Source organism: Haemorhous mexicanus, chromosome 3 (genome assembly GCF_027477595.1).
Source record: "Haemorhous mexicanus isolate bHaeMex1 chromosome 3, bHaeMex1.pri, whole genome shotgun sequence".
Taxonomy (NCBI): Eukaryota; Metazoa; Chordata; class Aves; order Passeriformes; family Fringillidae; genus Haemorhous; species Haemorhous mexicanus.
The window spans coordinates 37,032,243-37,059,049 of NC_082343.1; the positions used below are offsets into that span (position 1 = coordinate 37,032,243).

At 38.0% G+C, this 26,807-nt stretch overlaps 1 long non-coding RNA gene across 1 annotated transcript; it reads right to left on the reverse strand.

Annotated features, from left to right (window-relative positions):
* Positions 1 to 12,250: 12,250 nt before the first annotated feature.
* Positions 12,251 to 22,121, reverse strand: LOC132325785 (uncharacterized). The gene is made up of 6 exons (XR_009486018.1): positions 21,875 to 22,121; positions 19,098 to 19,400; positions 18,208 to 18,311; positions 16,043 to 16,153; positions 14,877 to 15,053; positions 12,251 to 13,285 (listed from the first exon to the last, which is right to left on the reverse strand). It is a non-coding gene; the product is annotated as an uncharacterized LOC132325785 (long non-coding RNA).
* Positions 22,122 to 26,807: the final 4,686 nt, after the last annotated feature.

The following is a 26,807-nucleotide window of genomic DNA, read 5'->3' on the forward strand; positions in this document are numbered from 1 at the left end:
GGCAGAAACCTTAAACCTCTCATTTGTTGGAAAATGCAATTTATTGAATATGTGAATTCAGGCAAATGTAACGAATGTTTCTTGTCAGTAGAAAAACAGCTGTTCCTCAAGTTGGAATGCTTTGTCTAGACTTATTAAAATAACATATTTTGTCTTTTTTTTTTGTTTGTTTCCAACTTTTCAGAGCCTGGGTGGGCAAAAATACTTTCTAGAGACGCTATTCTTTTCCAATAACTATGTGAGATGGGCTCACTGCAATTCTCTGTTTAGATGACTCCCTCAGGTGGCTTATACTAGTTGGCATGAAAATGGCTATGCCTGTTCTTCAGAGACAAAATTGAAGAAAATCACCAAGTCCTTTGGGGAAAAAAAGAAAAAAAGGAAAAAAAAGAAAAAAAAAAAATCAGTCAACTTAATATGTAGCAAATGGTAATTATCCAGAGGATGTCACAGAAAATATGAGACAGGACTTCAGGGGTACATAACAACCTCTGTATTCACACTGAAAAAATCCCAGCCTAGTTTAGCTCTGAGAGGAACTGATTGCTGAAAAAAACACAGAGAGGTTGTTGAATTTCCATCCCTGGAGCTATTAAACCCTTAAATGAATTAAGGCCCACTCAACCTGACCCAAGGCTGAAGATAGCTGTGTTGTGAGTCCAGGGCAGGATGAAATGACTGCCTGAGATCCCAAACCCAAACCAACCACAGCTATTCCATGAATGTGCTTCTCGGAATCAGTCTACACTACTGTAGAAATGAGAAGGAACAATTTGTACAGAAGAACACTCTCTCTTCCCTCTCACACTCAGGTCTTTTAAGATGCACTTGGGCAAAGTTACCTTCATCAGTGAGCACTACTTCAGGTCAGGGTTAAATTGTGCTTGCTGTTTTAAATGGCATACCAAGGAAGCTCATCGGCTCTGAGACTGGTTCTGGCTGAGAAACACCTGTCCTTTTCCTAAGCAAAGCATTGTCCCTCTGCTTCCTTGTCACTGTCACTCTCCTTCCTTGTCAAATAACTTTCTCTTGTACACAGAGGGGAAAACTGCAGGAAAAAAGAGAGCAGTCCAATTTGAAAGTACCAAGGAACCTTTGAAAACCAGGGTAAAGCCTAGAAGGCTGAACATTATGCCTGTTTGCTTGTTCATATTCAGCATGTGATACAAAGTTGATGGAGATTTTAAGCCTGATTTTTATGAGGGCAACCAAGTTTAAATACTGGAAACACTAGCAGGAGAAGATAAATAAGCAATTAGCCTTGCAGTAGTCGCAATGTGTTTTTCACTGATTTGACTTACGGATATCTGTACGTGTGGATGTGTCAGGGGTTGGGGAGTTGTGATAAATGTGTGCATTCCAGGCAACTTCTCTTACTGGACCATGTTGTTCACCACTAAGGCTGAAATCTAAATTCAACCTCTTCCTGATATTTACACATTTATCTGTCAATATACATGATAATATACTCTTTCCTGAGGAATCATGCCTCATTCAATGCACAGCTTGCCAACCTCTCCGAGGAAATATTTGCTGCCTTTTATGAAGTGCTGTAAAATGAATGCATATAGTACAAAATGTGAAGTATAAAAAATATAAAATCATGTAGGGAAAGATAACTGACCCAGCAGCTTTGCAGTCCAGTACTTAACATAGTCATGAACAAGCAACTAATTCACAGATGCTATGACTGTACACATGTGAAAAACTGTCCCCGAGAGAAAGAGTGAACAATGACCCTAGGGTATCTTCAAATCCAGCCATAAAAACTTGATATCCAGTAAGCAGCTTTAAACTGCCCCAACAAAGAGAGCTACACCTGGGTTTTCAGCAGACTGAAGTACTGATATATGTCATAAAAACAGGAAAAAAATGACTCTAAAATTTAGGCTTTCTGGTCTTGTAAAAGCAGCATTACATTTTGGATTGAGTATGCTTGATTTGGCCCAAGATAAAAATGCTTCATGTCTCTTTATATCAGGCTATATTTTTGTCTTTGCTCAGTTGTAAATTGTGGATCAAATTCTCTTCTTACACATGAAAGTAGAAGTGCATATCCAAGAGCAGAATTTGTCCATTTAATATCAAAGTAATGTGCACTTCTGGTAGAGCACTTTTTTAGATTCTGACATGGAAACATACATTAACAATTTGCAGCAAAATTTAAAGGAGGCAAAATTGACGCTTCTCCATTTTTAAAAAATGAGACATAAGCACTGAATCCAATCAGAATATACAAATATAGAAGTACACAGACTTGTAAGCAAAATATTTATTTTATGTCAGTCATTCCTGATTTGGATTCAGTATGAATTCTTGTTATAATTATGTACCTTTTTTTAATGCAATTCATGCTGCAGAGAAGACATGTAAATAGACCAAGGATTCAGTGTTAATAAGTAGCAAATTTTTATTTAGATTTCTTTTTCTATTGTAAAAGCCCAGAAGAAAACACACTACACTGTATGTGTCTAATACTGATAGCCAGATAGCCAGAGTCAATGATTGTTGGCAAAAACACACTGTGAGAAAACAGGATGAGCCTGGAGAAGGAGCCGTATAGATGTAAAACAACACTTTTCTGGGACAAATGTTCTTGATAACATTTGTTATCAAGATAAGCCCAGCACAGCAAAAGCACATGAATGAGGGTGAGGAGTGGGCCTGGACTTCTGACCAAGGGCTGACTCAGTAGCATGGGATCAAGATTTTCATAGACCCTGAAGCCTTCCAACTCTTCCTGAAAGGCTGACACGAACAAACTGCACATGATTAATAATTTCCATAGGAAGCATAAAACAGCTCCAGCAGCAGGGGAAACTTATCTATGAAAAGGCACCCTCAGGAAGCCTGGGTAGAGCCTCAAGCACCCTAAAAACAACACCAGGATCAACACTGGAGCTAGAAATTGTGATCTCTTGTTGTCTTAGATATCACAAGTTCTAGCATCATTATAGCACAAGGTTTTTGTATTGTCAGAGCTCCATACCTTCTTGATGTTCCTCACAGGCAGCTCCTCTACACACTGACTGTTCCAGGTCCTTGCAGTGGTAATCTGACTCCCCTCACTCCTCTTTCCTTACTCTTATGTATCACTAGTTCTTATTGATTACAGGTGTAGTCTGTCAAGATCAGGCCTGCCTCCAGTCTTCAGCAACTGGTCCAGCTGCAGCTCACTGGGGGACAAGATCACCCTCTATAATCTCTGTCTTTCATTCTTCCTTTCTTTATCTCTCCCTCTCTTCACGCTGTCTCTCTCTCTTCTCTTTCACTCTACCCTTTAAGCAAAATCCATCCAAGTGTGTTTATACCAAAAAATGAGGAATTAACTTATATCAATTTCTATGTCAAGGGTGTAATTCACTAAAAAAACAATTCTAAGTTTTTGAGAATCCTCTGGCTGTTGCCATTCGCTTTTGACCATGGACATCTACCAGCCTTATGTGCTCTCTTCCCCTTAGGGTGGGACACCACACCTACAAAACAATCTTTAATACTAACAGCAAAATTCTCATGAAGCTTAAAAATCAATAAAATATAGTGATTTTGAGGCATGCTAACTTTCTCCAGGTGCCAAGTGTATTTCAGTCTGTTGTGCATCTGAGTTCCTTTAACAATTCAAGAAGGTTTTGATGCCTAGGGCCACCAAAATAAATTGTTGACCATCACCCTGTTACACCAGGGTGTAACTACCAAGGTTAGACAACATAATTCTAACTCTTTTATACCTTCTGTCTTTCTAAAATCAAATACCAGACTTGAAAATTAGATAAATGCAGTTTTTTTTTTCCCTCAACTAATCAACTGCACATGAAAACAGAAACTTTAGGAAAATAAAATTATTAAAGCCTGTAATAAGCCCTGCTAGTGAGGAAAGCCATGTAACAGCTTTCATTTCTGTATCACATCTGCATTTTCTAAGATATTACTATTCAGAAGCTCGCTCCTTCTGCTCTTTTCCATTGTTATTTGATGCCATCAATGTATTCATCATCAAAATTCAAATTAGCTCATCAAATCAAATTTGATTTATTAATCTAAAATTTCCAGGACTGATCATCACTCTCTGACAGAATCTGATAAAGACATTTAAACATGCATTTAAACAAAGGTATGGCATGTATGTTTTAGACATGGTGAGGAGCCATGATTATTGCTAACCTAGCTTCATCCACAGGGGAAGACATAGCTCCAGAAGCCTCCCTGGGGCTCTCACACATCACTGCTTCCAGCCACAGGAATAACTTCCCTATGGAAGCATCCCTCAGGCTGACAGAGCTGACCTGCAGATCACATTCATTTGGAGCTACTCTGCTGTATTGAAATCTATTTCAGGAGCAAGCAGCTGCAGCCAGGGTATGTCTGAATGAGACAATCATCTAATTCAAACCACATAGTCCACTAAGGAGACTCAGGCTGTTATGCAAAATGCTACAGAAAGCCAGGGTATTCTGCATTTCACAGGCTCAGAAGAGAAAAAATCAGACAGGTCTTTGCAAAAAAAATGTAAAATGTTACTTTTATTAACATACATTCTGACTGAGAAAGCAGTCATATCCAGCAGAGCATATACGCTCTATCCTAAATGTATCTTAAGCTCAGTGAGGCTGATGGGGCCTGAGCACTCAAAAGTAAAAGCCATTGCTTACAAATTTTTCTTTAAAAAATCTGGATGGAAATAGAAATCTCTTAGAAATGCAGTAGCAGGAGCACACACCTGGACCAGATGGAACATCAAATATTCACTCAAAGGTCACTGTGGACATCCATTTTGGAACAAAACATTCATAGTATTTTGGAAATTACTGGATGTGACAGATGTTCGGTTGCCATAGAAAATCAAATCCTCTTTACTAAGGTGATTAAATACATCTGTGGGTGGCTGGGTTTATTGAAAATGTCCGCCTTAAAATCAATGAAGCTTATTTTTCTATATTCTTTGTTTGGTGTGACCAGATTATTCATGCTTGTTTATGTAAAATAGTCTTATAATTTTCCTGGCAGAACACGGCTTCCTGAAAATAACCTTTTCAAGTCCTATCAAAATACTGAGAAAAAACTTATTAATACTGACTAGAGACCAAAGTTTAGGAACTACTTGTAAAGATTCTGATAACATTTTCCTTCTATGTATTTTAATATCATACCTTTTCATATCTTGATAGCAGCTGGATCAGGACCCTGATGCTCACAAAAAGCGTATAGGTATTCAAAAAATACTGCAAAAAAATCCTCCTGGAGTGTTGAATCAAGCATACAAGACAAAGTTTACTGGAATTACTGACTGCATAAAATTTGAAATGTGGTTGTTCCTTGTGTTGTGTTGTTCTAATCCTTACACAAAAATTCTCAAATTAATGTCAAAGACTCATTTTCCAACAGAGATTCTAACATAGTGTGGTAGGTGTAACTACATGAAAAGCAAAATTCTACTCTGTATAGAGAATACAAGTTCATAAAGAAAAGTTAATTTTAATTTGCTTTTGTGAAGCACATCAAGATTTGTACATTACTGATAACTAATTCTAACATTGTTCAGACTGTGTGCCTGTGATGTTGGGATCAGAGCAATCCTTATCCCAAATTTGTAGCACAAGGTTGCCACAAAATCTATAGATTTGGGACATAAGGTATTGGCAAACTGAGGGGTAACAGAGTTTGCAATCTGTGAATAAATGTTCTTAGCCTGTAAAATATGAAAATATATCATTATCTCTGGAACCTGCAGAATAACTCATTCTTTAGTAACTAAATTAACTGAACTAAAACCTGTTTGTTCTCCATTGCAAAGATCAGAGACCAAAGAGCACAGGAACAGATGGGAAACCAGAGGGCACACAGCACTTCCTACTGGAAGAATTTCCTTCTAAATGCTCCTGACTGTTGCAAGATGTCCCCAAATGTTTTAGCAAGAGAGATACACTTACAGTTTATGAATGTCCCTTTTTTTAAGAACATTATAGGATAAATTGCTATACATGTGTAGGTTTTGCTTTCATTTCTGGGGAAATTTCCTTATTGCATAGTTGTGAAACCTAAACAGAGTCTACTTTGGTTAACGACTCTCATATTTTCATCTGTTCCTGTTATCTCTACTGCTCATCCGGGAAAATGAACAACAGACATGTCAGTAAGCAGCCTGAGACACTTTAGCCAAGTCTTGAGATTTCCAAGAACTCTATTTTCTTGAAGTCTCATCTCAACAATACTCAGGAAAGCTCCTTAAAAACTTCCTCATGTAAGGCTATCTCAATTTCTCACATTTCTACTCAACAAAGAGAACTGTCTTGCATTTAAACAGTTTTCAAAGGGTGTCTGTGATTCAGGCTATCAAGCCACACTTTGAAAGAAACTGTCTCTCTGAGTGCCTTTAGTCATGTCTGAGAGGAAGATTTAGATTTCTAACTCACTTAAGCTTTTCTAAAAAATATGTCTGTCATCCATCTGAAATTAATTTACTCTATGCTTTCTAACTCCCGAGGCATTCGTTCCAAGATGTCATCACTCTGCTGGTAGTTTTAAAATAGCTACATGTACAAATTTTCTGAGCAGTTCCAGTTCTGCAATGAGTGGTTTGTCAGTGCTTCTTTTCAGTCCTTTCCTTTCCATGGCTAAAACCTCAACAAGAATAGAAAGAATTCAGTTTTTTTGGTCTTTTGGTTTTTTTAAACATGCATTTACACCACAAAAATACTTTGTACTGTGTGGCTTATTTCTTGTACTTTCATGCCTAATAATAAAATAGAAGATGCTGAGGTTCAAGACCACCTTGCAGTTTTTCTTTGGGAGCAGAGAGAGGGATGAAGCTCCATGGAAGCCCTTTCTGTATGTGTCCCAAGAACAGTGCAAAGTCTAATACTGCCAACAGAAGCAACAGCCTCATTAGTCCTCCCCTTGTGGGTGATGATGGAAAAGAAAAACATGCTGCAGTCCACTCAACACCAGTGTCATTATTTTGAAACCTGTTGGCACTTCTTTAGCAAGTAGGGAGCAGGATGTGCTGCTGGGGTGTGCAGGCTCATTCCTAGCAGGGGTTTGGCACAGTCCGCTGGCAGGCATTGGTGGGACATTTCACTCTGCTTTTCAACTTCCATCAGTAGCAAATAGGTCCTAGCATGGCCTCAGCTGGGACCTTTCTCCTTTTATTGATAAAATTATTCTCTTCCCTACATTCACATTGATTTATCAGTGTAAAGCAATGCTTCAAAGGGAATCCCCATTTCAGGCTTTAACATGTAGACCTGAATAGCTTCAGGACCAGCTGTCTCTTTCCCAACAAGAAGTAAGGCCACTGGGAGCCAGGTCTTTGTTCTCCCCCCAAAACAGGCTGGGCTTAAACAGTGAGGTCATTACTACAGATGTAACAAGTACAGAAATAACTGAGTTGCCATCTTAAAGTTACCTGAAATAATTCTCCAGAATATAGCAGTTCTCTCATAAATTCTGTGACCGTGAAGATGATGTTCAAAACATTTGAAAGCTAATGCAAAACAACAAATTGTATGCAGTTATCCATATTTTGGAAAATTTCTGTTCTGCTCAGTTGTTTAATCTTGTGGCAGTCTCACTGCACTTGCACCTCATTCTGACCAGCCACATTTAAGAACCCAAAACTGCCTCGTGTAAAGCTCCATTTCTTTTAGAGAAACAAAGAAGAATTACTTCATGTATATCTTGGATATTCTGTAAATCACAGTGTCCCAGTTTTTTTATTCTTATCACCCAGTACACAGATGCTCTTCTACTTTTCATCTCCATCTCATCTCAGAAAGCACCTGAGGACATGTTGAAGAGCTCTCTGTCCACCAGAAGAATTTCCATGGTTTGTAGAGATGATCGAATGTAAAGGTTTGGGGATGAGAGACAGAAGGCTCTCTCATCATCTAGCTCATTCAAATCTGAACAGACAACTCCTTTGAGCAAAAAGTTTTTGAGACTGTTATACAAGCAATTGTCATTGTATTTTTTAGACAGTAATGAGAAATGAGAAATGAGCAAATGGTGATTACCTATAATGTTTCACTCTATGATACACTAACAGCTTTTCAATTCTCGTTAAACTGCTCTGTATTTAGATTGCAAATATATAATACTTTTACCATTAAAATTATGATACAATTTTAATTTTATCAGGCTACAGACTCCACATACAAACATGCACATAAACTACTTGAGAAAATATTTCAGAGAATTAAGAATGCACCTTTTGCTTAGAATCTGAAATAGTAGTTTAGAACTAGATATGACAGACTGAGAGACAAAGACACAGAATGGGAACTCCTTAAAAAAAATGCCTTGTCCACTGAAAATTCAGTGTAAAAAGCAAGTGGTCTGAGACCAGCACTGGAAGGAGTGGGAGATCTCCTCAGACCTCAGTGATGTTTCACCCCACTGGTACCAGCAGGCCTTTCCTTCTTGTGACAGATCACATTCACAAATGGGAGGAACTCAGCTGGGCCTGACTCATTCATGTACTTGAACCAGTACCTCTGCCCTTCACTATGTCAGTTTAGGTTGGAAGGATTGAGGTCCAAGCAGTGCCTGGAAGAACACAAGGATTCTGCTGTTGTGTCTGATCCATGGGTTTGCTGGGTCCTGACCCCAAATGGGTTGGCCCCCCCTTATCACCCACCCCTGCAGGAGCACAGGCAGTCAGTTTCCTTGCATGTCTTTTCAGTGACTGCTCAAATCTACTTTGAATCTTTCACACTTTCTTGTTCTCTGGATTACTTCGCTTAATTTTGCTTTAGTTTCCTTCAGCATCTTTGTGAATCTTCTCCAAATTCTTTCCATCCTTTCTTCCCCATGAGCACTTTCCTATCTGATTTGCATTTCTATGTTGCTTTTCTTTCCTCTTTTCTTGTCATCCAACAATTCTTCCTTGTTGCCTTTCCCATTTTCTGGTTTTCTGTTCCCCTTACCTTTGAAGGCATGCCTCCCTGCTGATATAAACCATTCTGCAATAGTGAGCCCTCCATTACTTGTCATCCTCAGCTGTTAAAGTCATTCCTGCTCCACTGGCAGCACAATGACTCTCTTTTCCAAGTACTGTCAGTTATATTTTACATCATGGAAGTTTTGTACACAACCAGCCGGAGATGTGTGACCACAGCACCGCACTGCAGACCACAGGCATGCCCTCAGCCCCCCTCCAAATGCTCCCCAAGTCCTTGGCTGGCCAAGGTTGGCCTGCAACAGCAGAGCTGCAGACCTGGCATCCCTACCCACGACCCAGGAGCCTCCTCCTCTGAAACATCCCCACTCCTGAGTGCACCTCTCCTAAACAGGAGCACTGAGTTAATGTTGCTCACTGCTCTCAGGAGCAGAATGTGCTGAGGGTTACTACTGAAATCAGATATGCAGAAAAGTAAGATCAAAAAAACAAACTGCACATTTAAGCTTCTTTCCACTGCTTTGAAAACAGAAATAATTGTCCTGGCAGCGGACATCAACTAATCCCTGCAGGCCACAGCTGGAGAACGGCCAAGTTACTGCACCAAGGAAAGGAGGACTGCAAAGGCTGCAATAGCCTAAATAAGCCTGAAAAAAATATACTGAGAAGTTTTGCTGTTGCAGGGAAAATACCTGCTGTGATATTAATAGTTACAAATGGGAGTCTGAAAGAATTCTGAGAATACCTTTATGATAACCTATGGGAGGAAAAAAATCATCCCATATAAAACTGATGGAGAAACCTTGGAATGAAAATGTATGAGCTGGGGATTTATGGAAGTACTCTGTCTAATTTTAATTTACTTTTTCTTTTTCTTTTGGTATTCTAGTCACATGTTTTCTGTCTGAATGAACAACCAATTCTTAAGATCTACCGATGACAATGTTCCTAAGCCATCCTAGAAACTAGGTAATAAACAAACAGATTTTGATAAATATTAATATCTTACTCTTTACTTCAAAGCTAATGTAATTTCACTTATTCTGGTAATAAGCTTTTTTTCCTTTACTATATCAAATGTCAAAAAATAATTCATTGACCATGGACTACTATGGCACTGAGGATTAATTATTAAGTTCAGGGGTCATAGGTTTTATCTATACACTAGAAAACTAGGGACACTTTATAATTTATTTTAACATTTTAAAATGCAGTATTTTTCTGAACATGCTGAAGCTCTAATCAATCTTTGATAAAGTCTACAAAGAATCAGAGGTGAATGTATAGAATGTTTCAGTACTGCAAAAGCAAGTAAGTTTTTTCAGATCATGAGATCCTTGAAACTCCCTGAAAGATTAATATGGTACTTTAACATAAGTTAGCTCTAAAAGAAGTCTTCCACCTCCATTATGTGCCAAGCCTGGCAGCTGTGCCAGACTTTGTGTTTTAAACCCAGCTGTCTCTGTCTTAATGTAAGTTCTGTTCAAAGAGACATTAATCAGACTGGCTAGACTGTTGGGACTTAATGTTTCAGTACCTACTTTTTTATGTAGGCTTATAAAGTTTATATTGAGATATAAATTAAGACTATTTGCTTCTTCGACTCCTTGCCTGAGGGTACCTTTTATTCTAAGCTATCTGATGAGCTATACAAATGATGCATGCAAGAATGCCATCAGCTTTGATATGATGTTTATTTCCTCCTGTTAATGAAAGGATTTCCATTTCTTATGCATATTTCTTGTGGTTTAAGAAAATGCAATCTCTGTATTGCTTTAAAATCCACTATGATGGAAAGACTTTTTCTTAAAACAATATTTTTCTCCACTCTCAAGATTGGCACTTGCATCCTCTCACTCTGACAGTTTACATTATTTTTCTGCATAATAGGATTGAAGCAGTGGAAGATTAACAGGAGGCAATCTAATTTAATGGTTGCAATTATAGTTGATGAAGAAATGTGTTAATCAGGAAAAATATAACTCTGATGACTTCCTATGTGGGGAAAAAAAAAAAACAGAAAAGAAGGAAAAAACTGTAGATGAGAAATCTGTGCTGGGTGAGCTTTCTCATCTGTATATCCACTTTTGTTCTAGAATCATATTTTAACATAGATATTCTTGCATAAAATTGCATTCTGTAGTACACAGGCTGTGTCAGCCCGAAAGCTCAGCCAGCAGAAAATGCTGAGGAGTTACTCCGAAGTCTTCACTAACACCTGAATAGGTACTGATAGGAAAAAACCAAACACTTTCCTTACTAAATCATCCATGTAGGCAGGACTCCAGTCTGCATAACAGATATTATCTGTGGGACTGCTTCTCCATTTTAGCTGCTTTTTAATCCTACAAATGTGTGTAAGTATGTAACAACTTCAGAAAACTACCAGGGTATTGCTGACCACTATAAACCACAATCTGCCTGATGCTCTAAAATGTAAAGTAGCATGCAACTGGGTGTTGCAACCTCACAGATCAGCCACTCAAAAAAGGTTCTGGGAACTCCTGACTCTCTTCCCTTCTTAGGAATGGTTGATGCATTTTCATAAAAAATGTGTACGGCATTACTTAGTTATTATCACATGACATGGCGAAAAATTACAGAAATACAGCAATTTAATAAAATTGGATTTTACACACAGGGAACATACTTCCTCATTTCTGTGTCTTATTTCAGGAGATGAGAGAGAAGGGACTGATTCAAAGGGTGACCCTTCCTTCCTAGATATCCTGAGTATCCTCAGCCATAAGTATCATGCATCCGACACAGTGGCCCTGGTACTGATTCTGCAACCCCTGTCATGGGGCAGCAAAGGTCTCAGTTCCTGCAGCATTCCTGCAGGTACCTCAGTGGACCTCTGCCTGCTGAACCAGCAGCTGCTGGCCTCATGTAGGACAGCAACCTTCTTCTCACAGGGCTGTGAATATGAGGTGATTCTCAACTATAAAGCAAAATCCACACTGTAGATCAGACTTCTCCCCCCGGAAGACTTCCCTCCCACTCCCCATCAAAAAAAACTCCCAAAGAAACCAAAACAAACAAATTAACAAACAAAAAACTCCAAGCCTAACCTCCATTCTGCATTCAAACATTTGTACAAATTCATCCTGGAAGAAAAAAAAAAGCATCTCTGTCTCAGGGGAAATTTCAGTGAGTGACATAAGAAACAGAGGAACATAAACAGCACACAAAATGAACAGTGAGCACTTTACATAAATATTTGCAGTAGAACTGCATCTTTTTGAGGATTGATTTTATGACTATAAAAAACATATTATCCATGTGTTATGTCTAGTCTGATGACTACCTTCAGTGATGTATTACTCTACCAAGTTCTTCCACCAGCTAAAGGTTATCAACCTTTGCAAGCAGGAAGAGCATCCCTTCCCATCACCAATCCCATTTTCAGGAGCTCTGTGGGTCTCCCCCCGTTGACATCCTGTGGACTCCACGGTTAAGCAGGGACATGCAGTAAGCATGGAAGTATTGCTGTGGAATGGTCTCCTCCCTCTGCCAGCCATGTGGAGTGGTGAGCCCCTAGGGCTGGAGCCCAGAGGAGAAAGGTGCCAGAAGAAGGACAAAATGGGCCCAAACTATTGCTCCTGTGAAGAAATTAATCCACCCTACCTTCTTTAGCACTGCAGCGTAGAAATTACAAATAATACTGCCCCTCAGCAGTAGAGGCCTGAAGACTAGAGTTAACTTTGTGCTGAGACTATACACCTTTTTGGCAAAACACAAGAAGCATATTATCATTGCTGTTATTATCATCACCATTGTCATCATCGTAATATTTTTTTTAAGGACGTGCAACTAATGGACTTAATGCTCAGAACAGTAAATAACTACTGATTTTAAACATGCAGAGTACCCTCTGAGGCAGAACTTTGGCTTTTTATTACTTGTATTACAACAGAAAGATTTCTCTCATCTGAAGAAGCTGAACAAGGACTTGTGTTTCAAGTGACCAACCACATGTTACAAACAGACAGTCTGCAGTGAAATGTTCATAGATATAAGAGTTATATTCAGTGATTTACTCATTATTTTGTGAACAGTTCTGAATAGCAAGTATCTTTGTATGCTTCATGGTCCATTCACAAACAAACAAGTTAAATACAGTGGATAATATATTCGTAGCAGATAACTCCTGGAACTCCCATGCTACGTGTTTTTAAACCTGATCATCTAACTGTTTCCAGGAGGGAAATCCTTGTCCATAAACAAGTAAGACTTCAAGAGGTGTGATCTTGCATTGTCAGCACAATGCAGAACTTTTTTTTCTGATTTGAAGCACTTCAGCTCTTCCACCAGGCTCAATCTTCTTAACTCAAGAGTTTCTGGAAGCAGCAAGGTATCTCATTACATTTAGCATAGGGCTATTTTCATGACCTAGAAGAAAAACAATACTACTTAATTTCTAAACTTGGGCATAGATACACCTAATAAAGTAAATCCTGAGGCAAGATTTGCTCTGGCCTTTGGGTTTTGAAACAAGTACAACCATTAGCCTATTCTTGCAGATGCAACATGCACATATGATTTATTATCACTTGTGGGCAATCCATCATGCTCCTATCTGTCCTCCTCCCTTGACATCCTCTCACTTTGAAATGCTCTCCCAGCACTCCCTCTTCAGTGCTTGACTCAGCCTTCTGCCTTTGCTTAACATTTTTTTATGAGCTAAATCCTAATTGTTAGAATTGACTCTCAGAGCAGTTAATGCCGTGGGTCTTTAGTGTTTGAAACATTTGTTGTGCCTTCAGGATATCTCATGGAAAAGCAGACTGCAAACTGACTGTAATATAGCTGCCATTTTCCCCTGTTCTCCTAGGAAAGCTATAATTGTCCTTTCCAATTGGTCTGGGAATGAAACCTGAATACTAATTTATTAGAGTTACAGATCTATATTCATTCAGGATGCACCCTAAATAGCAAAGGAATTCATTCAAAAATTACTTTTGATTTCAAGCTGAGTTAGGAAACTGTCATGTAAGAAAATATGGGCTTTACACACCTCATATTTCATCTATGGATGAAGTTTAGTTTAAAAATTTAATATAGAAAAATAAGTCAACAGACTTGCTTTTCTAAGCAACTTTATGTTTGGGAATTCTTTATTTTTTTAATTAAAAAAAAAAAAAAGGAGAGAAAATACTCTATTTTGAAGAAGAAGAAAAAAAGGTAGCAAATTGGTTACAAAAATCAAAGTACACTTCTTAGACCTTCCAGATCCACAGAGTAAAAAAAAACTTGGATGTAGATTGCAAATTGAAACATAGTGGCAATGATAATATGAATAATGACATTAAAAAAAAAAAAAAAGAAAAGAAAGAAAGAAATGGAAATGAAAGAAATTAATAAAGAATATAAATGTAAGAAGTGACTTGGAACTTTAAAATGAGCTCACTGGAAATAGAAATGGAAAAACCATTGGACTGGAACATTGAATGACAGGGATAGAAAAGGAAAGCCTGGAAGAAACCTTGGTGTGCACACAACTGAAGTGCTTTCAGAAACACTTAAACAGGAGGATATTAGCTGGCTCAATTCAGGAATTATTTTGAGTTCTAAAGAGAACTGAAGGGCTGATTATAAAAAGGTTCAGCTTTGTGGATAATGTTTAAATGTTTTCCAGTACTGCAATACACAGCAGGAAAATCTATTGCTATTATGTCAAACACCGCATAATAATATGAAACTTTTCAAGGAAACTTTTCAACTTTTCTCTGGCAAGGGAAGGAGATTGGGACAGGGAAAAAAACCTGTTCAAGAAGTGAAAGAACTGGGTATTTTACTATGAGTTGTGAAATTAGAAGTGATCGAAAACCAATAGTTTGCAGTTGCAATTTGCAGGGATGTGACAGAGATAGGGAGTGAACAAAACCTGGTTTGGTTTTTTTGGTTTTTTTTCAATAGGACCAAGTCCAAACCAGCCCCTTACAGCTTGTTGGAGAATTATAACCAAACCTGCTGTTTTAACCTCAGAAAAGATCTGGGCAGAGCTCCTTCTGATTTCTGTGTCTTCCCCACTGGAGCATGGCTAAAACAACAGCAGGACATTTCCAACTTGGCTTTCTCTTCCTCTGATCCCACCTTCTTTTTTCAGCTACTTCACTGGTCCCCTGAAATATCAGGACTCATGGATCTAGGCCATGATCTGGGGTCAGATGAGAACCAGCAATCAAGAATAAGTAGCAAATAACATTGGTTGAACCAAATCCAGTTATAATTTAAGATTTTTTTCTGTACATCTAAAGAGGAAGATGCAGCAAAGAGCCACAAAAGAGAAAGGAGTTATTCTGTTTGGATATTATTTCACTGGCAGAAATTCACAGAGTGGGATTAATAAAGATATTAGAATATATTTTATGCCATGTTTACTGTTACAAATTTAATCTATTTAATCTATAATTTGTTTGAATTTCCTATTTGTCAGCATATTATAAAATTTCTAGGCATTATGTAAAGGAGTACTGCCTCACAATGGAGTGATCCAAGGAAGAGGGGCTGAAAGTCTTTTATACATCTATTTACTCTGACCACAGGGGCAGAGTATGAATGGTGAGCATTCAAGGACACTGAAACTTTCCCTCAAGGTTACCTCAGTTATTTTGCACAGGGTTCCAAGGTGTGATATGGGTCTGTCCCATGCAAGCTCCTTTTTGTGTCAATCCAGACAACACATGATTGTCACAATTTAGATCCCCTGACACTACTGATTTTTGGAAAAGCCATCTAAGGAATGGCCTGACATGCTGCCTGGGTATGGCAATCAAAGAAATGTGGGTTTGGCCTGGTGTGGCAAAGAAAAAAGCAGCTATCTGGGAAAGTCATTCTGTCCAGGAAATGAGAATAAACATTTTAATTTAATTGTCATCAGGGAGGTCCATGCCCTGCTTTTAAATTATTGAAAACATTTTGATGTTTTTTCCATTCTAAAATAACAAAAAAACACCTACCAAAAAACCCAAACAAACTAGAAAACAAAAAATCACTCTCTTCCTGACGGACTTCCTAGAGAAGTGATTTCATTAAATCACTTTATGAAAAAATTTTGATACCCCTGTGGGAAGCACTGAGAAGTGAGGAAAGATTTAATGTTTCATTGCACTTCTGGGTATCTGCAGGAGACATCTCTAAAATTACCTTATCTTGTGAGTAGTGCCTTTAAATGTTGTGTTAGTAGCATTCACATCACCAGAGATCAGGAGCAATTTCGTTCCCACACCCCATTACAGATGATCAGTGCAGCAAAGTCTGAATCCCAGAAAAAAGAAAATGTACTGTCAGCACCTAAACATCAAGCAGCATCCTCCTGGCTCAGACAGCAGCATTAACCCTCTGTATCCTTCCAACAGAAGGCTGACATCACTTTTCTTCTTTACACCTTCTTTTTTCCTTGCTGGGCCTGTGACATCTTTTTTTCTTTTTTTCTTTTTTTTTTTTTGGTGGCATTTTTTGTTTTGTTTTGTTTTTGTTTTGCTTCGGGGTTTTTTTTTCAAGTAGCATTGTGAAATGTTGAAATGCTGTTATTGACCATTACTGTGTAATCAGGCTGTTTCCAATTTTCTTTTTGTTCATTGTGTCATTCCTTTTTTTCCTTTGAAAACTCCTTGCAACTTGTTTATTTGTCCTTAAAATAAAAATATAGGGAGCTTTCCAGGTGAGTAAGTACAATAACCCATTGGTGTGGACACTGTACAGGAAATGGCCATCCCATAGACTTTGGAAATTTTTATTTTTCTGTTTGATCTCCTGGCTAATTTACTCTGTATATTCTCCGTTTTACTTCATAGAGTTTATTTTCAGGGCTTGGCTGGAGTTGTCATCATGGACTTTTAAAAACCTCAAGTACTAATTAACTTATTAGCAAAGCTGAAGTGGCAAAGCCCTTAGATAATCTCTTAAACAATTTTTAACCCCTAGAAAGTTTTTACAATCTGTAGTAATATGTATGTAAAGAAAAAGTTACAAATGTTTAACTTAAATTTTGTAGGCATTTTTCACTACTCTTGGTTCTAATAAATTATAAATATTACTTTTCCTGGTTTTGTTTTTTTTTCAATCAAGAACACAGAGGTCAACATAAAATTTTGTTTGGTTCAACTCTGAGCTCTGCCTTATTTATAATGTCCATCATAAAAATGCTTTAGTCAGGGACTATCTTTTTGATGAGAAATATTTTTTGACATGATATGATATGGTATGATATGATTATTATGATATGGTATATAAGAGCTATAAGACAGTAAAATATTATAGTAATCACTGAATTTCAGTATTTCTGCTACGCTTTCTGATTTGATATGACTTGATAACATTATGTGAAATTGTGAAGAAATAAACAAAAAAAGCTTAAGAGAACACTTTCATAACCAAAAGTGGGTGTTGTTTTTATTTAATTTTGAGCAAGCTCAGCTTGCTAATTATTTAAATTATTGTAATTATCAAGCCCAAAAGGGTGACATGGGAAAATCTGAATTGCCCTTTCTTTAAATTAAGGTTTTCACTGACAATGTGCTGTGTGCTTGCACTGATGATGCATAAACATTGCCTCTAATAGATCAAACTACAGGAGATTTTTAAAAGCACTCAGTGTAGGCCTAGTGAACACAGTGAAAAAATTTTCCAATAACTTCAATGCCTGTTGACCTGGGTCACTGCCAAGTGCTTTCAGACTTTTTCCTACTAATTAATGTTTATTACGTCAGTTCTTATACCTCACCAGAAAAAGCAGCACTTCTGCTGCCTATTCAACAAAATGCCTTACGCAAATACATTTAAATTCATAATTTATTTGCATATATTTTCAGGATGCTGCATCTCAGGAACTTATTGGATTTATTTTCCATATAAGCCATTGAATTCCATGACATCCCCAGACTTGAAAACATGTTTCTGCCTCTTAAATCTGATGAAATGCTACCACCACTAGGCATGATTTCTGCCACATACAGTCTGGAGCAATGGACTAACCTAAGGTACTCAGCTCCTCTCTGTATCCCACACCTGAACTGTCTCTTGTAGTAATACCTGAGTTTCTGTGTTCTTGTTTATAGAACTTTCAAAGCTAGAAATTTCTGCTCATTTCAAAGTTGAAGCAAATGCTCTGTTTTGCTCTTGTTTAAAAAGAATGTAAAACATATTTCCCAAATAATAAATGTTTCATATTTCCTTTAAAAATTCAAAATCAAAATCAAGTTGTCTGTATGTTGCGGCTGCAAAACATCACATTTTTTCCATTAAAACATTTTTCCACACTAAAATTTTTTTTCTTTACTCTTCCATGGAAACAAAGTTTACTTACTGACCAGCTTTCTACTGAATTCTTCCCAGAGCTCTTCATGTCACAGCTTGAAACAGGTGGGGTAGTGGACAGCAGGTGGGGTCCAGAGAGAAGAAGAGAGAGAATCTCCTGCAGTGAGAAGTACATCTGTATCCTCCACACCATACCCAGCTTTATCCTCCTACCAGGGGCCTTACTACCTCCCATAATCATACATATGATGAGGAACCACCAGTTCATAAACTTCAGGGCAAAATAGGGCTGGTTCTTCAAGAAAAGTCACAGAACTTTCCAAATATTTTTAGTGCACATGTTTCAGAAGGACATACAAACATGAGCAGATTACATTGCACAGTAAAAGAAAGAGCTTTTTCCAGTGGGTCACTACAGAATTTTTGGGTGGTTTAAGAAAAAAAAAAAGGCAAACAAATGAGTTTGCTGAGTGAGAATTAAAATATCGTGTAACAGCTATCATAATAAAGCAGTGAATTAACTGCTTTATTACCAAAGTGCTACTAACTTTGTTCAACCACTTGAAAAATAGAACTACCATTTGCTCGTATACTAATAATTTTTTTTTACATTAATATTCTGGACCTGGAAAAAATATCTGTTTTTCCTGCTTTTAATGATCTTATAACTGATGATTTCTTCCAAATTAGACATATTATTCTAATTTATGGAATCACATATACAAATACAAGAAAAATATGTTTTTTTTCAGGCAGAGCCCAAGTTTTTTAAAAAGCCAGCAAGTCAAGAAAATGTGGTTGCAGTTTCTCCATTGCAAAGGACTAGAGCTGTCACAGATCCCTGTGTCAATGCCCTTCACTCCCTGCCAAGATGAAGCACAATCCACCGTGCTGCAGTTGGTGCTGCTTTTAACAGCCCCAGGTGGAGAGAATTCCTGCCCACCTGATACTTCCAGGAGAAGCTGTGAGTTCAAATGTCAGCCTCCCCAGCAAGAAGCACCTCCTGTCAATTCTTGTCAAGGTTTGGCAACACAAGCTGAGATTTAGCTTGAAGGCAGTGAGGACATCCTTCTTTCTTCCACACATGCTGAATTGAAGGGCTCATCCTCAGGCAGCCCCGGGACCACAGGGTGCTGAGAAGGCCACGCTCAGTAATGCACTTCAGGGCACCGAGTTTGCTTCAAAGGCCATCTGAATCTTCACCAGAGCAGGCTGCTGGAGCTCTCACTGGAGTCATTGAAATGCTCTGCTAACATGAATTTAGTTGAATTTTATTCTAAAAATACAAAAAAAAAACCAAAACCAAAAACCCAAAACCAAAAAAAAAAACAAGCAAACTCAGCACAATCATCACAAAATATTTTAATGGGATATTTTCAAAATTCTCTTAATTCCAAGGTCCAGCAGCCACTAGATTCCTAATTCTTCAAATCATTGGAGTTTGAAAGGTCTGATATTGTCTTGGGGTCTTTCAGGTGTGAAACAAAATTATTTAGCCTCCCTTGAGAGCTAGAATCCAAAACCCAGCTGCCTGTCCCTAGGATCCTGTTTCCCCCAGTACATTGTGCTGTGTGCTTTACTACCTGAAGAGACAGTTACTGAATGAGTCATTGATAGCCTGTAAAATGAAAGGATTTAATATAGGTCCAAGACAGAACACTCACTCAAACCAATGCTTCTCTACCTTCTTTTCCATGCTATGGAAATTTATAATTTGCCAGCATTTCTTAAAAGTTTCTTCCTCTCTTCTCCCTGGGACAGTAAGTCACCCTGGGATATGCTCCTTATACCTGGCATATCTTATTCTGTCTCTGGTGAACTTGCATTCTTTTTTCTCTTCCATTCTTACAAAAGGTAGGAAAAGATCATAGGGGAAAATTTTCACAAACCCTTGGAAGGCTATGTGTATGTGTGTGCATGCAAAATTTCATCCTATATATTCTGAAGGTATCTTGAAAATCTTTGTGGGACACCTCTCTTCTCTTGATTATTTTTTCCAGTTATTGCAGGTTATAATAGACCTGTTTACCAGAGCAACTGAATAAATAAAGCTTTTTTGTGCAACTAAACAGGACACCTATGGGACAGAATGCACCTCTTGTATAGTACATCAAATATTTCCTGTTTTAGTGACAATTAAGAGAAATAATTGCCTGCAGAAAATGCCATGTAGTCCTCAAGTAGTAACTTATATATTTAACATATTGTTATAACTGAAAATTCTAGAAAGAGGTTTATAATCCAGGAAAAAGATCTTTAAAGGTCTCTAATCTGATACATCTATTTCCTCCTCCCAATTTGTGCTTGACTGCTATTCAAGTTACATGCAAACTGAAAAATAAGGTTATCCTGAAAAGGATTTTTTTTTATTATTATGTCCTCCAAAATTTCATAAGTTTCATGATTTTTCTTATTCAAATTGTGAAAAATGCCTAAACCCTTTTCATGTTCTTCTTTAAAATTGTTCTTCATAAATTGAAAGCCTCAATTCCTCCTGTAAATTCCTTTCTCCCCCTTCTTTGAGATGGCAGGTCTTTAAGCAAAATATTGTTTTTACTTAAAGCGAAATTTTGCTTAGGATTACCATTAGAAGGCATCTGTGAATTAGTGAAATGCCATTTTTATGAGACAGAGAAAGAATTTTGAAATTTTTGTACTGGAGGACCATAGAGGCTACAAAAACCAGCCATTGTTTGAAAAGGGGTGTGTAGTCTTAAGTAAGGGAAGAAAAAAATTGCTGCTAAGAAAGATAAATAGAATACAGAGAAATTAAGCTGGATAGGAAATCTTCTAAGTCCAGAGCATTGAAATGATTATTCAAGGACTTTCCTAAAGTTAGAAAATCATGCAAGGGAAAAATGGATCTGCCTGGGTGGGAAATCTTCAGTGTTCCTTCCCACATTATGATTTTTGATGTTTACTATTTATATAGTAAATCTAATTTAATCTCACAAACCTTGCTATATCTCCTTCATTCTATGGTATTTGTCAATTTTTGTCTTTTTCCACATCTCAAAATTATCAGCTATTCCAGTGAGCTGTTGTCTGTTCAGAGGTGCATAATTCACAAAATCTCTTTCTTCCTACCTTCCAGTGTGACAAAAAATACTTAAAATCTTCTTTTTATGTGTTAGCCTGGCCCATTTTATCTTGGAACCTGCCACATATATTTGTCTTGGTTGTGCCTGTATTCCACACAAGACTTCCCTTCATTTATGCTGTGGAAAATTACTTGCATCAAAAACAAAACCCAGCATAACTGAATCACAGAAACTGAGGAAACAGAGGTCATCATATTTTTGGTTTTAAAAGATAACTTTTTTAACCATCCATCTCTAGGTCCTTGAGCAACTGTCTAGGCTAATTCTAAGGGGTAACCTACTCATTGACAGTATACTGAACATCCATATACAGGGATGCACAAGGAATGTTTCAGAGGATTTGCAAACTAAAAGTCTTTGCCTGACAGTAATACACCTCCAGCTTTAATTTTTTTTGTAAATATTAGGGCATAACTTCCAATAGATCTTTAACCATGACAGCCCTTCATGATTTAGCAGGACAGGTACAGTTATGAAGCACCTGCAGCCTGTGGGCACTGGATGAGACCAACCCGGGTCTTGCATCACAAACACAAACCTGTGGGTTTCTGCTCCCACTCCTACCCATGAGAGAGGGCAAGGATGGCAAGTTGCTCCTGGGAAGTGCCCTGACACCCACCTCCTGGCGAGAGACGGCTGCTTCTCTTGGCTCTCCTGGACAAGACTCCTGATCTTTGTATAACTGAAGGCAGCTGAGATGGAGGCTTCCTGTGGCAGAAGGAAGATCTGACTTTGCAGAAAAACAAATGCAAGAAACAGCACCCTGGGTCTCTGTGCATGGCTCCAGTCACAGACATAAATGTGCACTTCTGACTGCGTATGGACACACTAGGACAGCTGGAAGACTGAGGTTTGCTGTGCTATTCTCCAGGCTGTTATTAATGGAAAACAAGAACAAGAGTTCTGTCCTGAAACATGGCTATGAAACATTCAAGAATACACAAAGAAGAAAGACTTTTACAGCTGCTGTGTTAAACATTAGTAATTTATATCTTCTGGGACAACAGAACATTTCAATTTCCAAAAACCCAAGTTTGAGGTTGAACTGCTAAAATTTTAATGGAGTTTTCAAAGACATAACTAACCATTGTAATGGTTCTTGAAGAAAAGAAATTCTTTTTTGAAACCATATCCTTAAAATAAATTGCTGTCTCCTAGTCACAATTAAGCTTTTTAAGTATGCCAATTAGACTGTATCTTGTTCTTAAGAGATTTTGATTGCACTTCTGAGAAAAGTGATTTGGGAATCAAGTCAACTCTCAGAAGAGGCTCAAAAAGCTTTTAAAATAATTTTTCTGATGCATGAAAGCACAATCTAAATGGATCTGTGTTTTCACATAAAGTCTTTTTCCTTAATGTATGATGTATTAAGCAATACTACTCATAGTTATAGTTCAAATAATTTTAAGAGGCACCAAGAAGTTTGTTTAAAAGGTGGTAGGCAAAAAGTACCCTCTTGAATTCTTTCTGTAGAGCAAACATCACTGTAAAACTTTTTTTTCACCTTTCAGATGACAGCTTTTAACAGCTGGTGTTTACGCTCTGCATCGCAAACAAGCTTAAGAGCATGTGAATATATTTGCACTGTAAGGGTGAAGATTTTCAAGGGTTATTACCATTTAAAATTTTACTTTAAGAAGGTAGAGAGGATCAAGATGGAAAGAAGGATTCATGATATCAAGAGCTCAACCTGTCTAGCTACAAGAGAGCCTGGAGGTTCACAGGTATGAAGACCTCTCACTCCAGACAGGGCTCCATCAAAAGGCAGCTTGGGAGGCAGCACATCAGAGGAATACCATTTCCTGGCTGCCAGGACTTCAGGGAACTCTCTAATTTTGTTTTTCACTCACTGTTTCTGTGTGTGGAAACTGTTTTTTTATATGCAGCTTACATACAATGTGGAGGGAACGTCACATGAAAAAGGTGTTTTTAATCCGTCTACACTTGTTGCATTTTAAACAGCTGGGAGCACATGGCTTTTTCTTTCTAGGTTCTGTGAATAAAATTCACCAAAGTGAATGAAATACCTGAAAGTGAGTGCAGAATTATAGTGCAATACAAATTTCATGAGTGTCAAAAAGATATAAGAAATATTATGGCGACAGTGTAATACATGGTGGTTATAAAGTCCTTATGCAGCTATTGCCCTTTGAACTACACACACACACACACACACACACACACAGAGACCTTCCTCCATCATAAACTTGGTCTAAAAAACACCTTTTTTTTGAATGATCCTTACTATTAGTGAACACTGCCCGCCTGGCTCAGCAGGCTCACTGGCAGTGTGAGCTCACAGGACCCTCTGCTCTCAGTCTCCCATCTCGCTGCCTTCTCACACTCCTGCAACCCCTTCAGCCCTACAGCTCACATTGCTGCAGAGGAGTGGTGTTGTTTGGCCTGCATCTCCATTTTCATCAACTCTTAGCCCCTCTCTCAGAATTTTTTTTTATAATTTGTATCAAAATCAATGCAAAAAGTAGAGTTATAAAATGTTTTGCATGTCATCCCTTCCAATGCCAAAGTTTCTGACATAACAGAAAATTTAGCCCTGAAAATTTAATATTTTATCCTCTGTAGGAGCAATAAAGAACTCCCCTGGTAAAACCTAGCTGGCAATTTGGCTGCAATGGAGTCCTGAATGATTATAGAAGTAGCTGTATTATGCTGCACAAATACTCAATTGCTATTTGCATGAATTTTTTAATTAAACTGTCATTAAGAATTACAAACAATTCTGAATGTATTACTATGACCCTACACAGAAGAGACAGAGAAGATGGGAAATAAAAGCTGTCTTCTGCTGAGGATAAATTTCTGAAATAAAACATCCAGTATCTCAGCCCAAAATAATAAAAAAAGGAACAGGCAGGAGAATGCTACAGCCCAAACATGTGCTCTTATTCAAATTTAGGTTATGTTGGTTCAGTGCAAAAATCTATTAAGAAAATAAAGAGAAAGGAGAAACCAATGTGAAACACAAAGTACTGGAAAAGTCACAAAATGACTGTGATGTCTTAAAAAAAATATTTATATGGAAGCCTTTCCTGTTTTTCATCTATTTCCCAATATCTGTTTTGCACAAATTGATTAGTACAGATAATTTGAAATAATTAAATAAAGTTGCAATAAATATTGGAACTAAATGCAGGCATGGCTTTAAAACAATCTTAATTACTTAGTTGATATGGTAAGACATGCACTACCAAGACTCTTAATACATAGCTTTCCATCTGTGTTTTATTGAAGCTGTAATTTCTTTCTTGTTCCAGTAAGGGTCTACTCTGTTTCCATCCTGAATGTGCTGTTCCAATTAAAAATACACTGTGCTTATATTTATCTTTGTTACAGGCAATGGGTTGATACTACAATTCTCTCATCAATTTTTAAATTATCTTTATAAGGCGTATCAATTTTTTCAACTTTCTTTGTGAGACCACATTGTCTACACTTAATTACAGATGCAATTTTACATCATTATTTTGAAACTTGGGCTGAAAAGGGAGACAGCTTTCCTTTTTTCAGGGTATTTTATATTATTATAATTAACTTATTTTCCACAGGTCTGACCAACAGCATTTTCTTTGAGGTCAATAAAACCCCAATATCTGTACAAAGGAGCTAGCTATTTACATGCAAACATGGGCAGCATCCCACCCTTCACAACAGAAAAAGAATCAGTACCTCTGTTAACCTCTCCTCTCAGTTTATTCAAGCAGCATTTCAATTACTTTTGCTTTTTTCAGTTAACTCCTGCCTGGGGTAACAGATCTGTTCCTAATAAGGTTCATGTGGGTGAGCAGCAGTGTGGAAGGATGATGTGATGTGTGCAGTATTTGTTTTAGCATTGAAGGAAAATCCAGTTTAAAAAATGTGGCTTGTATGAAGTGTTGGTAATGGCAGAAGACAGGACTATTTTTTGACCTCCTGTGAGTTCCACTGTTGTGTGCCAGTTTCTGGGAATTTCATCTCCTTGGGCTTGAATTTCCTTCTAGTCCCTTGATTTCAGGCTTCTGGTGGAACATAATGGTGCCAGGAGCCTACTAAGCAGGTTGTGCCAGCCTGGGGGGCTGCAGGAAACATCAGGGGTGGGGCTGGATCCTGCATGGACAGCCAGACCTGGCTGTAGGGGTGGGCACCTTGGGCAGCTTCCCCCCCGGCAGGGGAGGGACAGGGGACATGAGATTTAATCCTAAAAAAGTGAATGGCAGCAACTTCAATTATTGCAGTGACCTTTTGGAAACCACAAATGTCAAAAGAGAGCTGTATTTTGTGGGTGAAGTCAGGGCTATTTCAGAGCTGGAAGAGGTGAAGTACCTGCCTATTCACATCTTCCTGATGTTATAATGCCTTCTGCTTGGGCAAAGGAGCACACCACCATCTGCTACCCTCTTTAAAACTCACAGCATCTGCTTTCCAGATGTGTTGCCAGTGCATCTGGCAGCAAGGTGAAGCTCACCCAGGCTCCTCAATCAGGAGCAGGTGCTGCCAGAAGCTGTAGTGGGGCCTCAGAGACATGGCAGGGAGAGCAAAGCACCAACATCTCCCTCCTGTGACTGACAGGAACCAAAAGCTCTTCCTGACAGAGAAACATATCTTTTCTGATCCATGCTACATGACAGAACACAGTGAGAATTTATTTTATTTGATATTCTATAAGCTGCTACAACTTTAAGCTGATTAGAAGCTGTGAATAACATCATTTTCTCCTAAGAGAACAGAGCAAATTATCATTTTTAGCCTTTTATTTACAGCATTTCAAAAAAAGCACTCAGCTTTACCTGCATGAACAGTCACACTAAAATTCTCCAGGCAGTTTCCAGGCGTAAGGATCAGTACCTGCATGTAGGATTGGCCTCATACTCAGTGCTTGCAGAGCCCCTTTAACAGCAAAGGGTTAGGAGAGAATTTTTTACATGAATTCGTGTGAATCAGGCAGTTCTGGTGTATTTTGCTGCATTTTGAACCATTTTAGAATCATAGAATTGCTAAGGTTGGAAAAGACCTTTAAGATCATCAACCATCAACCCTGCAGCAACACCATGCTCACCATTAAGCCATGTCCTCAAGTACCACACCCACAAGGTCGTCTTGAACACTTCCAGGATGGTGACTCCACCATTTCCCCAGGCAACCTGCTCTAATGCTTTACAACCGTTTACATGAAAGGGTTACATGAAGAATTTTTCCTAATATCTAATCCAAAACTACCCTGATGCAACTTGATGTCATTTCCTCTTGTTTTGTCATCTAAATCCTGTTTTCATTTGACAGCAGAGTAATTAAGATGCAGAAGTACCTTTATGCAACAATTTTTATTTATAAGTTGGCTTTTGTTGTTGCTGCTCTTGGGAAAAAAAAGCATATTCACACATTTTGTATTAGCAAAAATAGCTATGGTATGGCATGACCTCTGAATACTGTGAAACAATAATTATGAGGGGAAAAAAAACCCACAATCATTTAATAAGCTGCAGTTTTCTGTATTTCCTTAAATCACACATATGTTTTCACTCTAAATATGAATAAAGATGAGGTGAGTGCTCATT